This window comes from Strongylocentrotus purpuratus, unplaced genomic scaffold (genome assembly GCF_000002235.5).
Source record: "Strongylocentrotus purpuratus isolate Spur 01 unplaced genomic scaffold, Spur_5.0 spur5_scaffold_1, whole genome shotgun sequence".
Lineage (NCBI taxonomy): Eukaryota > Metazoa > Echinodermata > Echinoidea > Camarodonta > Strongylocentrotidae > Strongylocentrotus > Strongylocentrotus purpuratus.
In genome coordinates this window covers 48,938,184-48,955,818 of record NW_022145594.1, presented here as the reverse complement: position 1 = coordinate 48,955,818, position 17,635 = coordinate 48,938,184, and the positions used below count along the sequence as shown (strand labels likewise).

At 35.1% G+C, this 17,635-nt stretch overlaps 1 long non-coding RNA gene across 1 annotated transcript; it reads right to left on the bottom strand.

Annotated features, from left to right (window-relative positions):
- Positions 1 to 1,182: 1,182 nt before the first annotated feature.
- Positions 1,183 to 15,754, bottom strand: LOC115921189. The gene is made up of 5 exons (XR_004062797.1): positions 15,683 to 15,754; positions 6,477 to 6,535; positions 4,082 to 4,175; positions 3,468 to 3,536; positions 1,183 to 2,933 (listed from the first exon to the last, which is right to left on the bottom strand). It is a non-coding gene; the product is annotated as an uncharacterized LOC115921189 (long non-coding RNA).
- Between the last annotated feature and the right edge of the window lie 1,881 nt (positions 15,755 to 17,635).

The window sequence follows — 17,635 nt, the reverse complement described above, 5'->3', positions numbered from 1 at the left end:
CCCTTTGAGGTAAAATGTTATTAATTTAAGTTATTAAGATAACATTGAATGAAAATAGACTGCCATTCATTGTATCTACTTATGAAAGTAAGTAACTTAAAGAGCCAATGTTTTCGTCACTCGACACTACTTGCAAAAGCAGCACTCACAGCACATCATCTCATCCCCTAACAAACACGCAACCACCAACAAATATTAAATCCATATGCCACTCTTTTTCTCTCTATTTTGATCTATGTACTCATTTTAATCTCATGCAATTCTCATTCATCTTCCTCATCATTTTCCTCTTTATTTAATTATTTCTTTATCTCCCATATTTGTTAAAGGTGTTCTCTCTTCTACTTTCCTTTCTCCACGAAGGGGGTGTGTTGCACACAGTGTAGTAGTAGTAGTACATGTATTTTAATTTTTTGTCCTGGGCAGGTGAGATTTGAACAATAACAAGCTACGTGCCTCAGTTGGATCATGGCTTTGAGCTTTATTACATGCATTAATTACCCAGAATAATTATTCATAATGCAATGAAAGAAATTTGACAAATGCACAAAAGTTGTTGTGACTCTCTTGGAAATAAATACACAAATACACTGTATGTTATAGATATATATATACATATACACACAAAGTTATTGCATAGTATTTGAACCTAATAAATAATTACACTGTTATTAAATACACAAATAACTATACAAAAGTCTCTTTTTTTGGCGGGGGGGGGGGGGGTCCAAGTTATTTGTTTCTTCATCTTTTTTTAGGCAGTTTAGCCCACATACTCCTGAAAAAAACAAAGATATTGAACAAGATAATATAATGAAGTAAATGACACTTTACACTGTTAAAGTTAAATGCACTTTCATACATGACTCTCTGTTCTCCTACATATTCCTATAACAGCGCCATATACCCCCCCCCCCCCCCCCCCCGACCTTTCCCGGCTGCCATGGACTCAAGCATTCATGCTTATGATAGTTGGCCTCTGCATTTATCTTGATTCTTTTACTTACCTCTATATATACTTTCAAGTTTTCAATCATATGCATTTTTATGTGTGTATTTCAGTTGTCACTCTTTATGTAAATCAATTATATTATATACTATTATTGTTATTTGAATGTTTTGTATTTGATTTATCAATAAATGCAGGAACATCTGCTAACAAATATGAATACCGTACATGTATTTGTATACTTATCTTGAAATGTTTTAAAGAAAAGTTGGCATATACACATGTACAAATCATAAGAACATGTTTACCTTTCCCAAGAAATTTAGCAATATAATCTAAATTTACTGAGTAAGTTACATCATGGGAAGTTGGGGTCAATAAAGTATTCCGACTCAACTTTAAATCTGTGAATGGTCAGAAGCAGCAATGTACAGTATATGATAAAACATGTAGACCACAATGAAAGCTCATCTTAACAAACTTGAATGTACATATAACAAGTTAATTAACCTGGTCGTATTAGTCTTTGTATACTATGATTATCTTTAACCTCATAAAATAATATGTCTCATATAAAAACATAGTTACCAATGTTCCAAGCTTCCTCTTATATTTTACATACATTTTGATCAGTGCTCTAAATTAGCTAGATGTACATGTATTTAAGTAGAGATCATCTTGTAAGAAATGGTCTACCGGTATATACTATTGAAATAAATTTGTATAGATTTATTTACATGTGTATTGCTAAGCTGAAGTCCATCATCCATTAGTCAACCTTAATTATTACAAAATGGGAAATTCAAATACAGTTTATCTCAAATAAAAAAACATAACCAGAAAATTTAGAAATTGATCTCAAGGTACACTAACAAATGAATACATGTACAGTGTGTATATAAAATATGAATAAATATACGAGTTGGCTTTTCCTGGAATGTTCACGAACAAGTTCACCTGTGTTTTCCCTGGACATCATCCTTTAGCCCCAAGAATTGCACAATACCAATACCAATTATTTATATCAAAACAATGAGGATTTAGCTGAAGGCTTGCACCTCAATATTGCTACTATGTCAAAATTTTCAGTTTGAGATTCACATGGCTTTAGTGATCTCATCTTTCAAACATTCATACATTTTTCATCATTCTGATTTATTTCAAACGTTTGCCATTCTGTTTCTCTTAATTTCTGCTTACATACAAATGAATTTTTTTACAACGGTTGTTTTGCCCTTTAAATTGGACTTGAAGTCCAATTTTGTTCTACATATAGTGAGTCAACTCAACAGCCATGAGCAGGAAATCAATGAGCATCATTGGGATCAAAAGAGCAATGTTTGAGGGGTATGCTCTTCATTATCCCTTCAACGAGGAAAGCAAAGTCTGGAAGGAGTTGAGATGGAGCTTGTTCAGTTTGGCAAGAAGAATCATTCACCTGGCAATAGGCATTTCTTTAAATAATTGTAGAGGTGTAGCACAAACAGAACACATGTTCCAAATATACCTTGCACGGTGACATCTCTTCATGCTTGTCAAGCATCCTTTATCAATCTACACTGCAGTATGCAAGCTCATCAACTCTAAGACCTCTAAAGTAGGTTTGTGGCCATGTGATCCTTGATTATAATTGGCATATTTTGACAGTGGTTAGTATCACTTTGTTTCTACCCCAACCAGACCAATATAGTGTCTATCTTGTGTTTGGCTCTTGGCTTGGCCTAGCAACCAACTCCAATGGATCGTGGTTAAAAAATTAGTTTCCTCTTACAGATGGTAGCAGTAAAGATCCTTTCCCAGATGTAAATAAAAAGCAGATACATGTATGAGTGTTAAGTGCCAATTTCAATGAAAACCCAGTGAACTCTTCCAGGCAGTTTGTGTCAGGTAACTGGAGAAATATGTAAAGGGCGTTTCCTCGTATGGCCTGCTCTGTTCACTTCTAACTCACTTCTGGTTGGGCTTTAATGGTCAGGCACAAGTACTGTGTTGCAAAGAGATTTAAAGTAAGACAATTTAGAAAGAAAATATATTAATAATAATCATGTTGTTTAAAAAAAAAAATTGAAGATACAAATTCATATTACTCATATTATCTATGAATAAGTTGCATTATCAACACCAAGCTTTTTCTTATTCAAATGAGTTACTCACTGCATACAGACCAACAGGAGATCTTCAATCATGTAAACAAAACAAATCTTTATTGTTCTTCCTATTCTGACAAAAACATACATGTATGGTGAACATTCATTGCTCATGCTGCCCCAGTTTTACAGAATAATCTCTCTCTATTACTCTCTATTACTACAATAGACAAATCTCAGTCTGCTCTTAATACACATTTTATTTATTCCAAATGCTAATCAGATATAAGGAACCTCAATCTGTAACCTATTTTGAAGTATTTTCTCTTTAATTATTATCATGCACTATACAAGATAAATTATCATTACTATGGGTATTATTATTATCAGTAAAAGGTTCTAGTACAATATTCATATTCATTCTTAATAACCTTTTCTTTTTCTTTTCTGGCTCTTTGTCTTCTGGTGCAATGACAATGAATGTCTCATCTGCTGCTAAACTATAAAGAAAAGAAAATTACAAGAAAAAGGAGAAATAATAAATCTAAATATGTTACAGTCTAATATACATCTGTAGACTTAGCAAAAACACAGAATTTGATAAGAAAATGTAAAATAGCATGATCAAAGATTTTATCTAAATAGTTTAAAGAAAGGCAATTGAGAATACATATAACATCGTGCTGGAGGCAGAACCTTTAGATAATTGGTAATAGCATGGAAAGTGAACATATCCACAATAAAGTGTAATCACTAGAAATTGTACAAATCAACACAATTATGTCAACTTATTCAAATATCAATACATGTATTTAAAATAAATTTAAAATAAATAACTGGGGCCAAAATTTGGTTAGCATTAGGGATACTAGGCATGGTCCCCTAGTGTCTCCTGGCTATGCCTAGTTGCAGTTAAAGGGAAATCCAATCTCGACAGCAAACTACTCTAGAGGAGAGCAGAACAATTAGAGAAGTAGGCTGGTGAAGTTTGAATGAAATCAGACAAAACATGAGAAAGTTATGCATTTTTGAAAGTTATACTCACTATAGGTCTAGGCTTTCCATATTTGGCTGGATCTGTAATGTCTCTATGATGTAGGGGCGGACAACTTTTCCATTTGTTCCAACACACAAAATTACTAAAAATCAAATATAAATAAAGAAATTTATGACTCAGGAGGGTCAATTCTCTTTAGAGGAACTATAACACTGCTATCTATAATATATTTTGAATCTTGCCCGAAGGGAGAAGGCACTTACAAGAAAAACAGAAAATGATGACTTTTTTGTACAGAACAAATGAGAGAGTTTATGTCATAATCCTTTCACCAAACTGCCAATGTGAAATTCTCATAGACTTAGTGATCTCATATCTCAAACATTCATAACTTTCTTATAACGGTACTGGCCCAATATATTTCACTCTATCGCCATTCTTATTCCCTTTTTTGTCTGCTGTAATACAAATATATGAACTTATTTCAAAGGTAGGAATGCCCTTTAAACTTGTTCATTTACAAGAGCTATAACAAATGAAATCATTATGACATGGTGCTTTAAAAGTCTGTACTTTAATACTATCTCTGACAGCTGAAGACAAAATTCTCTACGATGATTAAAATAAAGATACTGAAATTTACTGCATACATATTCTTGTATATGGCATATCACATTATATAACATCCCTATGCGCTTCCAAAGAGTTAGGAAATTATTACTGAACCCTAGCTTTAGCTTAAAGCGGTTATCAGGGCAGTGCATTTCAAGGAATAATCCTATCAGGTACCCATTTACCTCACCTGGGTTGAGTGTGGCAAATGTAGATTAATGTCTTGCCAAAGGACATTAGTGCCGCGGCGGGACTCGAACCGCGGACCTTGTGATCCACAGTCCCGTGACATATCACTCGACCACGGCACCTCTACGTGGTATAAACCTATACTTGAATTCCAATTCGAGACATTAATTTACAATTGCCACTCTCCACTCAGGTGTTAAATGGGTACCCGGTAGGATGCGAAAGTAGTTTGCTCAGCATTGTGAGCATCTGTGAAATGACACCTGGCTGGAAGCTCCCAAGGGAGTAGAGAATGAGCATACATTGTGTGCGGGCAAGCCTGAATCTGATGACCGGGGTAATAATATATCTGTAAAGCTACAGTCCCGTATACGTCCCGGACCGTCCCGGACCATCCCGGACCCCATCCGGGGTGATCCGGGATTCGGTCCGTGTTGAGACCGTGTTGGCACCGGGGTGGTCCTGGATGGTCCTGGATGGTCCTGGATGGTCCTGGATGGTCCTGGGCGGTCCGGGAGTCGACCCCGGATGTTTTTGACGGTCAAAAACTGCCGGGGTGGTCCGGGACGGTCCGGGACAATAGTTTGATCCGGGGTGATCCGTGTAGCCACCGTGCTGGGTCCGGGGTCATCCGTAGTGGCGCTGGGGCGGTCCGTGTTGATCCGTGGCAGTCCGGGAGTGAGTTATTGACCGCCCAGGACCATCCAGGACCATCCAGGAGCACCCCGGTGCCAACACGGTGTCAACACGGACCGAATCCCGGATCACCCCGGATGGGGTCCGGGATGGTCCGGGACGGTCCGGGACGTATATGGGACTGTAGCTTTTAAAGCATCACACTTTTTTGAACAAAACATCCCGGACCATCCCGGATCACCCCAGACCATGGTCCGGGATGGTCCGGAGTGGTCCGTGCTCGTCCGTGCTGGTCCGGCTTTATATGGGACTGGGGCTTAAAGCACATTGGTGATGCATACTGTACATACATTGTTGATGTATTAAGCACTATATAAAAGCGTAATATTATTTTTATTATTAATTTATTCCTACCTACTTTCTTATTATTCTTATAATGGTGATTACCGGTATCCCTTCTTAAGCCTTGTCCACTTATGCCGCAGTATACTGCCAATTTTGTTTAATGACATGAACCGTAATCTGCTTAAACTTTCTTTATCTTATAACACAGATCTCAGTAAATAAGCGTAGGACCTTTGTTACACGCAGTTGCCATTAATACACATTTAAAAAGTGCAGAGTTGTTTTGCTGCAGTTTACTGCATCATATTTGAATGAGCCTCAGTTGTTCATGCTTCACTGGTTCTACCTCACATTTTGTTCACTTATCATATCTCCTCCATCCAGTCTCTAATCATTTTTCTTTTCCATTTTATAATTATTGATTCCTTACTCTTATAATATTCTAATATTGAATGAGTAATTATGACTGTAATTTGCTATAAATGAATTTATATCAAGTATTTTAACAAATAAATTCTAATGAAATACAGCCCTGTGTCAAAAAATATCTTTAAAATTTCAATATTGAATTAATAAATATGTGTGGTTTAGACAATCAATTATACACACAAAAACAATTAAATTGAAAAAAAGTAAATAAAATCAACAACACTGTTCTTACCAGTTACCACCATCTCCATCATCCCCAAACAGAACTTCAATAGCTGTGCTACCTTCTATCTGAAAAATAAAAACAGAATTAAATATATCAAAATAGTGTATCTACATCTACTACAGATCAAAGCATTATATCTACATCCATAGAACAGTAAGTCAATATAAACATCTAACTTACATCTATTACATATGAATATAGTATATCTGCGTTCACTATACTATAGATCAATTCAATACATTCTTATCTACTATAAAAAAATGTACTGTAAACTATGTATATATAACTACAAAATATTATAACTATACAGTGTATCAATATCTACTTCAGATCAAAACAGTATATGTGAAATCTATATGGGCAATTCCACGGTAACGGAATTACATTTCAGAGAAATTTGGGCTCTATTTTGATATACTGTAGACAGGTGGTTAGACCTAGGTGATTATTTATCTTTTTATTCTTTCTGTATTATGCACCTGTTAGCAAATCAAATTAAAAAAAATTATTTTTCAACATTCGGAACACCCCAGGACCAAAAGTGTGTCGGTAACGGAATTACAGCAGAAAAATCAGGTTATTTTTTACACTAACTTTGAAAAGATTTCGTCTGAAATCTGCAGCCAATTGGGGGTGAAGTAATGCTAATAAAGGGAGCTTATATTGTTGACTGTCCCATGGCAAGATTTTTTTGGGTGAAGTTGTCATGGTTTATCTATGCCGAATGGTTTTATGAAAGAAGGTAGCGGTAACGGAATTACATTAATGGTAACGGAATTACGTCTTCTGAAATAAGCTTGAAAAAGGGTGATTTTGTAAACATTATTTAGGCTTAAATTGTTGTTTAATTGTTTCAGGGGTTGCAATAATTGATTTAAACTACAAAGCAATTCATATGTGCACTTCATTTCTAAAAACTGTTGAAAAATGTGTCTTTTATATTGTTAAATAGCAAGTAAATATGACATTTCTGAGCGAATATTGGTGTGTAGTGATTAAATTTATGTCAATAATATGTGTTATCATATACTAGTTTACAACTAATTTTAATTTGGTTTAGTTTGCAAGTAGGAACATCACACAAAGTATGACAAACTACATATATTATTGCCCATTTGGCGGTAACGGAATTACACATATACAGATCACTTTTGTGACCATACATGACAAACTGGTTGTGAAGTCGCCAAGACCAATTTATAGAAACAGGTCAATAAACTCCACAGTATTCAATAGGAAACAAAGGATATTCAATTGTTTTATTGACTATTGTGAGGGCCTATTAACCTAGCAAATACCACATGCAATACATTATTTCAAAGCTGATTTTATGCAGGTTTGATCAAAATCGATTGAAAATTGCAACATTACAACCTGTTCGTCGTGGATGGTTACATTTAAGCATTCAAACAATTCCAAAACACTTAAGTGCTACTAATAACACTGCCTACACCCAACACAGGGATCTTGGTGTAAATTAAAAACAAAACACATGAATATTTATTTATAATGATTTCAGTCCATAAAGCCAACCACCAAAATCTAAACTAATTATATAAAGAGAGCTTAATATAGCTATTATTTTGTCAACAGCGTTTCAATAATATTTCACACCTGAATTTGTAAATCATTCCCCTATCTCATATTTCTGTCGAGCCAATTTTTCAACCTGCTGAGCCAATTTTGTGACATTAATGGTAGAGCCTTAGAGGGAGCACTGGTTATCATTCTTTTAAAATTAATTACAAACCTTGTCAGATGATTCCATACTACAATTTCAATCCACAAAAGCTAGCACCCGATTCAAAACTAATTAATTAAGATGTCATCAACAGAGTTGCAATAAAATGTCAAACCTTGTAAATCATTACGCCAATTCACTAAATTGTTATCATTCTTTAATAGTTGGTTATTATTCTTTTAAAATTAATTACATACTTGATCAGTGTTCTTGAATTTGTTACAACATGTAACAAACTTGACCATTGTCATCATTCTTCATTCCAAACTGTTATATTTTCTCTGAGCGTTAGCGATCTAGTCAAAGGCGCCCTGTCATCCCCCCCCCTCCCCTTATATTTAATACGTAGAGTATGGAAATTAACCGTCTGTAAGAGGGCTAGTCTGCTATGGTCGTAGCCATCTACATGTAACTTCTAATAAAATACATGTTTTTTGATAGATTAGACCTTCCCCTTCAACCTCCACCTTGTCATTTGTTAACGTATTTGCTCTGAGCGCTAGCGGACCTGTACAGTAAGTTACCCTGACACCTTCCCTCAGTCCCATATGTTTTACGTGTTACAAGTCGGCAAAGTAACCGTCTGCAACGGGACTAGTCCGGTACCTGCCAAGGCCTTTTTACTTTTTATTAAATATTTTTCGCTAGATTAGACCTTGCTTTTTCAACCTCCACCTACATATAGTCATCGGCAAAGGTATTTTCTCTTTGTGCTAGCGGACTGATTCAAAGTCACCCCTCCCCCCCCCCCTCCAATGGCCCCATCCATATAACAAAAGTGTCCGTCTGCAAGAAGACTAGTCCACTATGGTCTTTTATAGCCATCTAACTTTTAATGAATTATCCTTTTTTTGTTTTGGTAATTTACATGTATTGTAGACCTTGCTTTCCAACCTCCACCTACATGTAGCTGTTTTTTAGGGTGTTTTCGTGGGGTATTTTTTTTGAGTGCTAGCGGACATCGTCAAAGTCACCCTGCCCCCCCCCCTTTCCCTTTAAAAGTCCCATATGTATAATACGTAGAGTAGGGAAATTCACAGTCTGCAAGAGGGCTAGTGCGCTATGGTCTTAGCTTTCTAACTTCTAATGAAATTTTTCTTTCTTTTTTCGATAGATTAGATGAGATCAGTGAAGAATAAAAATCAGAAAAGGCACTGTTTAAAATCGCCATAGGTGAAATAATATGAAGTATTTCCATGCTTAAATCAAAAGGTTTCATAAGAGATGTTGGTACAATTTTAATTGCAAGTTCAGAGTGAATGAAAATAAACACATCTAAAATTCCAGGCTAGTTTTTTTTTTTTTTTTTTTGAAATAAATCTTTATTCAGGTAAAATCATGGATAACATCATAGTACATAAATATTCATAACAAATCACTGAATCACATGTCTAAATGAGGTCAAGTCAAATTATATTTCTATTTACTTAATAGCAGATTTTAAATTATTTATAGTTTCCTTCCACTTAATAATATTCAGATTCGTTGTTTTAGTTCTGTTTTCCTCAACTTCTATTTTGTATTCTAACATAAACAAAAAATATTTGCTTATTATTCTCGTCACTACATTTTTATTAAATTGACTTCCAACACTCGCTTTATAGATTGCAAATAAAGCATAATGAAGTATTAGGTCAATATCTATAACATTTTCTTTTGCGTCATGAAAACCATATACAACACAAATGGGTGAGAATTTAAAATCTTTACAGAAGGAGTTACATAATAATATTTCGATAACGTTCCAAAATCGATAAATATTTTCGCATTCAAAAAATACATGTATAATAGTACCAGGTTTATTACAGTAGTAACACAAATTGTTTTCTTTGATTTTCCATTTGAATAAATTAACAGGTGTTGGTAAAATATTATACATAAATTTAAAGTTGAATTGTATCAAATAATTATCACGAGCATATTTCAATTTAAATAACCATAAAGAGTCCCACTTTATAGTAACATTTGTTTGTAAGGTTTTGTTCCAGAAGTCTACCGCCCTAGATGGTTTTTGGATTAATTTTATGAGTTCCGTATATACTTTTTTCACAGTAATAGAGTGTATTGAAAATTCAAAACAATTTAAATTCAAATTTGAGTATATAACTGATTTACGTTTGTAATCGTTGAAATCATAAACTTGTTCGCCATATTTTATGATTCGCCTCCATCTTTGTTGTATTGCGGTTCTTATTTTTGCATATTCACTCAACCATCTACCATCATAATAGATAAGTTTATCTTTCAATTCTTTGACTGTCAAAAATCTATTTCCTATCACTATATCCCCTAAAAATAATATACCCGATTTTATCCAATTTTTATACAACAATGCTTTTCCTTTAAATTTGATATCACAATTTAACCAAATCATTTCTTTTGTAACACTTCCATAGGTGTGGTGTATATCTTTTACATAATTAACTTGCTTTACAGTAAACCATGTACAAAGTAAGTCACAATAAAAATCAGGTATTTTCCCTCTATACGAAGTCACATATTTTGGTAAACATTTACAGTTCATAATAATATCGATCCCTCCCAGTTTTTCAATCCAATACTCAAAAAAAATTATCCACTTCCCTTTCTTTTCTTGGATTTCTTTAAAACTTAAGAAGCTAAACAACCATTTTATTTGTAAAGACATAAATTGCGTACACATGTCGACCATATTCATGCCTCCATTTTGAAGAGTATTTATCATGTTTTCTTTTTTCACTTTTGCTCTATTACCCCATAAAAAGTTGTAAAATAACTTTTCATACGCTTTTATCCATTCCATAGGGCATGATAAAACTTGAGCTGTATAAATCAATTTTGAAATAACAAGGCTTTTTAAGATAATTACTTTCCCTTTAAATGTCAAGTTCCTCCGTTTCCAAGAATTTAAAAGCTGTTGTATTTTAATGAATCTTTCTTGAGACCAATTCATATTCACACTCAAAGATTTATTCTTACTGAAGTATATACCCAGAGATTTAACAAAAGTATCACACCAACTTATATTCTTTATTGTCTCTGAAGGAGGAGTTCTGCCCAACCATATAGCTTTAGTTTTATTCGTATTTAGATGTATTCCTGATACCCTTTCAAAATTTTCAATCACATTTATTACCTTCCTTCCAGATTCAACGTCTTGTACAAAAATTGTCATATCATCAGCCAGTTGGGCTACCTTAATTTCTGTTTTGTGTCTTCCGATAGTAATACCTTTAATATTTACATTCTGTCTTATTTTGTTACTTAAAACTTCGACACTCAGGATAAAAAGTAGGGCAGACAGGGGACAACCTTGCCTTATGCCTCTAGATGGTTTAATATTACCAGTAAACCATCCATTTACTGTAACTGATAAGCTTGGATTTGAATATAACAATCCAATCCATTGCCGAAAGGATTGCCTAAAACCATATAACTGCAAACACTTGTCAATGTATATCCATTCCAACGAGTCGAAAGCTTTTCTAAAATCTGTGAAAATAATTGCCCCATCTTTAGCCGTTAAATGATGGTAGTCAACCACGTCTTGAACTAGTCTAGCATTATAAATACCGCTTCTACCCTTTAAATAGCCTACTTGATCTTCATTAATAATGTCTGCTAACACATTTTGTAACCTTTTGGTCAAAACCATCGCTAATATCTTGTAGTCTATATTTAAAAGAGTTATTGGTCTCCAATTGTCAAGTTCCTGTTTATCTCCACCTTTAAACAATAAAGTAATAACGCCTTTCCTTTGTGAATAACTTAAGTGTCCTTTCTCAAAAGGCTCGTTCAAACTATGAAGAACCAGATCGTTTACTTCTGACCAAAATTCTTTATAAAATTCTACGCTTAAACCGTCGAGCCCTGGTGCTTTATTAGGTTTCATACTTGTTATCGCTTCAGTAATCTCTTCCATTGTAACGAGCCCTTCGCATGCATCTGCTTCGTGTCTATTTAGACGTGGTATTTCTACTTCTGTCATGTATGAATCTATTAATTCTTCATTACACTCATTTGACCTATAGAGTCTTGAGTAAAACTTCTCAATAAACTTTAAGATTTTGTCCTTGTCGTACTCCAACTTTCCCCCAATCCTTAAACAAGAGATTGATCGTTTTGCACCGTTTCTTGTTTCTAAGCCTAAAAAATATTTGGAATTACTTTCCCCTTCTTCAAACAGAGTTACCCTTGCTCTAACTCTAGCACCATCACATAAATATTTGTAATATGCATTTAACTCCATTTTTACACTAGTCAACTCTTCTTCTCGTTCTTTTCTTCCGTTGCATACTTGATCGTGCAATCTTTCAAATTTCTTTTTTAACTCAAATAAGACTTTCCTTTCGTTAAATTTCATTTTTTTGGAAAACATAATAGTATAATCACGAATCTTTAATTTACACATGTCCCACACAAACTGCGAACTAGTGTCAGACTCTGTCCTATGTTCAAATGTCACGTTCCGGATAACATTTCTAACACCAATTTTATATTCCTCATTCTTTAACCAGGCTAGTTTGTAGTCTTGATGCAAATTTGAAAAAAGTTTTTAAAAAACATTCATTGAATTTATAGAAGCCAGATCCTTAGTCTTTAGTTAGACAGTTAATATAATAAGCCACTACTTCAAAAAAAGGGGCAAAATCCATTAAAAATGTTGTAACACAGCATACATTATATGTACATGAGGCAGCAGGTCCATCTCTTGAAAAACGAACCACTCATTACTAATGCTGCTGCCCCTTGTAATTATGTTACCAATGTAATTCCGTTACCATGTAATTCCGTTACCAGTGTTTTGATAGGAAAATAAGTAGATACTTCTGAAATTAATGTTTAGGGCTGTTGGTAGGTAGATAAAGGAAGAGAATTTGCAACTTCAAAAAAAAAAAGTAAGAAATAACTTTGTGAGTAAAACTTCTTTCAAATTTTGGTAACGGAATTACGCCATTTTAAGGGTAAAATTGAAAAATCTCTCACACAAAAACTTTTTTCATTTTTTGAAAATAATTTGCAAATCTTGATTTCTATTTGTAATGTTGTTCAATTAGGAATAAATATAGAGGAATAAGTAATTAAATCATGATCTTGTGATTGCGGCCCCCAAAATAGCCCCAACTTCAAATAAATTTTCAGAAAAACCGTAAAAGATATTTCAAAACGGTTTTCAGTTCCGTCACAAGTGATTTCTTGACCACATGGAAAATGTTAAATTATTGAAGTTGGATCAAATTAAGAATTTGGTGATTTTCCTCTTTCCCATACGGAATTGCCCATATAGAGCATCTACTCTGAATGAAAACAAAAGTATATCTACAATTCTACATGTATATCTCGTATTTAAAGATCAAAGATCAAAGTAGATGATAATAAATGCGTTGGCTCAGTCAGTAGAGCGTCCGCCTCACAACCAGGAGGTCGTGGGTTCGAACCCCGGCCGCATCATACCAAAAGACATTAAAAGACGGGAGTTGCTGCTACCTTGTTTGGCGTTCAACAATAAGGGATAGAGCAACGTCGATCTGGCGCTGCTCAGTGGCTGCCGGGCTCACGATCAATTGGGCAAAAAGAATTTACATTTTCGGTTTAACTTAATAAAATTTGGAGTGAACTTTAAAAGATTATTATTATTATTATTATTATTCAAAACCAGGGGCCATATTCTGAACCCTGTGTTATCTGTAATATTGTTTTATCTTTGAAGATAAGATAAAGTTGGTATTCTGAAAATTGTTGTAACTTTTGTTGTATCTTTACTCTGCTCTCATTTATTTGGCCACGCCTGCGCTCAAACTTTTGTGCGGTTGTAATCATGTGTATTATTAATACAATCCCACTTAAAGCTTATCTGTACTAGTTTATAGGAGGGATTACACCACCCTGCACGGTCACTGGACAGGTGGTTATGGTTATCTCATCAACTCAGCTCTTAATTAACATAATTAAAAGAGAATCATGGGGATCAATGGTAACTGATTAGGCATTGTTTTCTCTATAGAGGGAGCAAGTAGCTACAAGTAGGACAGTGTGGCTTTAATCCTCATTTGCATATGCGTACGATAGATAATATGACAAAATAATTGGTATTCTGAAAATTGTTGTATCTTTTATCTTATCTTATCTTGCATAGTATTTACAACAATATTTACAATAGGTAGGGGGGGGGGGGGGGTTGTATCTTTCGTAGTGATAAAATGCCAATACTATTACTAATAGACGAGTTGGAAGAAGATTTTGTGTTGACCGGAGACATCACAGATGATCTGAGAACTTTCTAAGAAATTACATGAGGAAGCGCAATAGCTCAGTCGGTAGATCAGTGGTTCGAAACCAAGTCGATGCGCTTTGGTAAGGCATTAATCCTCACTACCAGGTAAAGCCATCAGCCGTCTGGTTGCTTACTTACAAGCATTTATGCTTTCTTAGCAGTCAGGTAAAATAACCAAACAACCAATTTTAAGTTTGGCTAGGATATGACGATTTATGTGTGATGTCTCTTAACCACTATAAGTGAAAGTGTGACTTGTCTTCATGATCCAAGTGTCACAGCGAATATAATGATGTGCATAATAAGCGCTCAATTAACTAATTACGCCCAAGATCTTTAGTATGACATAAGGTTCTCCTATTGGTTGACCTAGTCTACTTATCAATATCATGCATTCATGCTTAGACTAAATAAAATAGATCTTGATTGGTAGGGTCCATAAAAATGTGCATGTCAAAGATAAGATAGAGGCGGTCCTTCAAGAGATAACACAGGGATAAAATGATTTTTAGAATACCAACTTACAATAATATTACTTATTAATATTCAGCCGTGTTATCTCTGGAAGATACAACAAAAGATAACACAAAACTTACAATGTTGAGAATACCGCCCCTGGTAAAAGAGTTTAGATGAAATGCACATAGATCTAGATCTACAACACTAACATTCTGAATTAATATAAATTTAATGGCTGCTGAAAGCAAAGTGTGCAACTGTAGTGTTAGTGTGTTACTGTAGTGTTAGCTAATCTATTATCTAGTTAGGATCTAGTTGCTAACGGCGTAACGCCTACTTTTAGATCTGTTTTTTTTAACTAGACCTAGACTCTATACTTTATATTGTACAGTGGAAGTGGAAGTTAGGTAGTGTATGACCTCTTATCATGTATCCTTACGTTATACCCTCCCTCTTAATTAGGTCCAAGTCTAACATTCATCATGATTATTTCACAACACTGCACCGAGGCCGCGGCGGTGACGCGACAGTCATCGACGGTGCGATGTCCCCTTAGGCTTCGGCTTTACGTAGGCGCACTCCCCGCTAGCGCTGGATGCTGAAAATGAAAACTTTTCTTGGTTTGTCTTATGGCTCCAGTTTGAATTGCTTAATTCATCAGCATTTAAAACTCATTACATATATACTTTTCTCAATACGGAAGCAAAATAAGATTACTTAAATAATCAGAATGATTTAAAAAAAGGAAATTTGTGCTACCTTTTCAGGACCGTCGACTCTGCCCAGGTTGATCGTTGACAGCGTACGGTAGTTTTCGATAAATTCGTAGCTTCAAATTGATCAAGAGATCAAGTACATCATTTTTTACTTTAAATGATTCATAATCATAAAACACGAGAGGGAGTTAAATCTAAAATATTACTTTGATTTTTGAAAATTATTTGAGACACTTCCGAGTTGAAATAATCAAATAGAATGAAGAAATTAAAGAATACAAATAATAATGTTTGGCGTGCGTAATACTACGATGGCGCTCCACATCATATTTGGTTCACTTTCACACTTGTGAAAGTGAAACATCGGCAGAATCGGCGCTTGTCAAAGTGAACCAATAGGGACGCGTACAAAAGTGGTTCACTTTCACACATTTGTTGGTTCACTTTCACATGTTAAATCTCTCTCTCCCTCTCTCTTCCATTCTCTACCTCTCAATACCTTTTGTGATATACCTCTCTCCCTCTCTCTTCCATTCTCTACCTCTCAATACCTTTTGTGATATACCTCTCTCCCTCTCTCTTTCATTCTCTTTCTCTCAATACCTTTTGTGATATACCTCTCTCCCTCTCTCTTACATTCTCTTTCTCTCAATACCTTTTGTGATATACCTCTCTCCCCCTCTCTTCCATTCTCTACCTCTCAATACCTTTTGTGATATACCTCTCTCCCTCTCTCTTCCATTCTCAACCTCTCAATACCTTTTGTGATATACCTCTCTCCCTCTCTCTTTCATTCTCTTTCTCTCAATACCTTTTGTGATAAACCTCTCTCCCTCTCTCTTACATTCTCTACCTCTCAATACCTTTTGTGATATACCTCTCTCCCTCTCTCTTCCATTCTCTACCTCTCAATACCTTTTGTGATATACCTCTCTCCCTCTCTCTACATTCTCAACCTCTCAATACCTTTTGTGATATACCTCTCCCCCTCTCTCTCTTCCATTCTCTACCTCTCAATACCTTTTGTGATATACCTCTCTCCCTCTCTTTCATTCTCTCTTCTCTCAATACCTTTTGTGATATACCTCTCTCCCTCTCTCTTACATTCTCTTTCTCTCAATACCTTTTGTGATATACCTCTCCCCCTCTCTCTTTCATTCTCTTTCTCTCAATACCTTTGTGATATACCTCTCTCTCTCTCTTACATTCTCTACCTCTCAATACCTTTTGTGATATACCTCTCTCTCTCTCTTACATTCTCTACCTCTCAATACCTTTTGTGATAAACCTCTCGCTCTCTCTCTCTTACATTCTCTTTCTCTCAATACCTTTTGTGATATACCTCTCTCTCTCTCTCTTACATTCTCTACCTCTCAATACCTTTTGTGATAAACCTCTCTCTCTCTGTTACATTCTCTACCTCTCAATACCTTTTGTGATATACCTCTCCCCCTCTCTCTTACATTCTCAACCTCTCAATACCTTTTGTGATATACCTCTCTCCCTCTCTCTTCCATTCTCTACCTCTCAATACCTTTTGTGATATACCTCTCTCCCTCTCTCTTACATTCTCTTTCTCTCAATACCTTTTGTGATATACCTCTCTCCCTCTCTCTTCCATTCTCTACCTCTCAATACCTTTTGTGATAAACCTCTCTCCCTCTCTCTTACATTCTCTTTCTCTCAATACCTTTTGTGATAAACCTCTCTCCCTCTCTCTTACATTCTCTACCTCTCAATACCTTTTGTGAAATACCTCTCTCCCTCTCTCTTACATTCTCAACCTCTCAATACCTTTTGTGATAAACCTCTCGCTCTCTCTCTCTTACATTCTCTTTCTCTCAATACCTTTTGTGATATACCTCTCTCTCTCTCTCTTACATTCTCTACCTCTCAATACCTTTTGTGATAAACCTCTCTCTCTCTGTTACATTCTCTACCTCTCAATACCTTTTGTGATATACCTCTCCCCCTCTCTCTTACATTCTCAACCTCT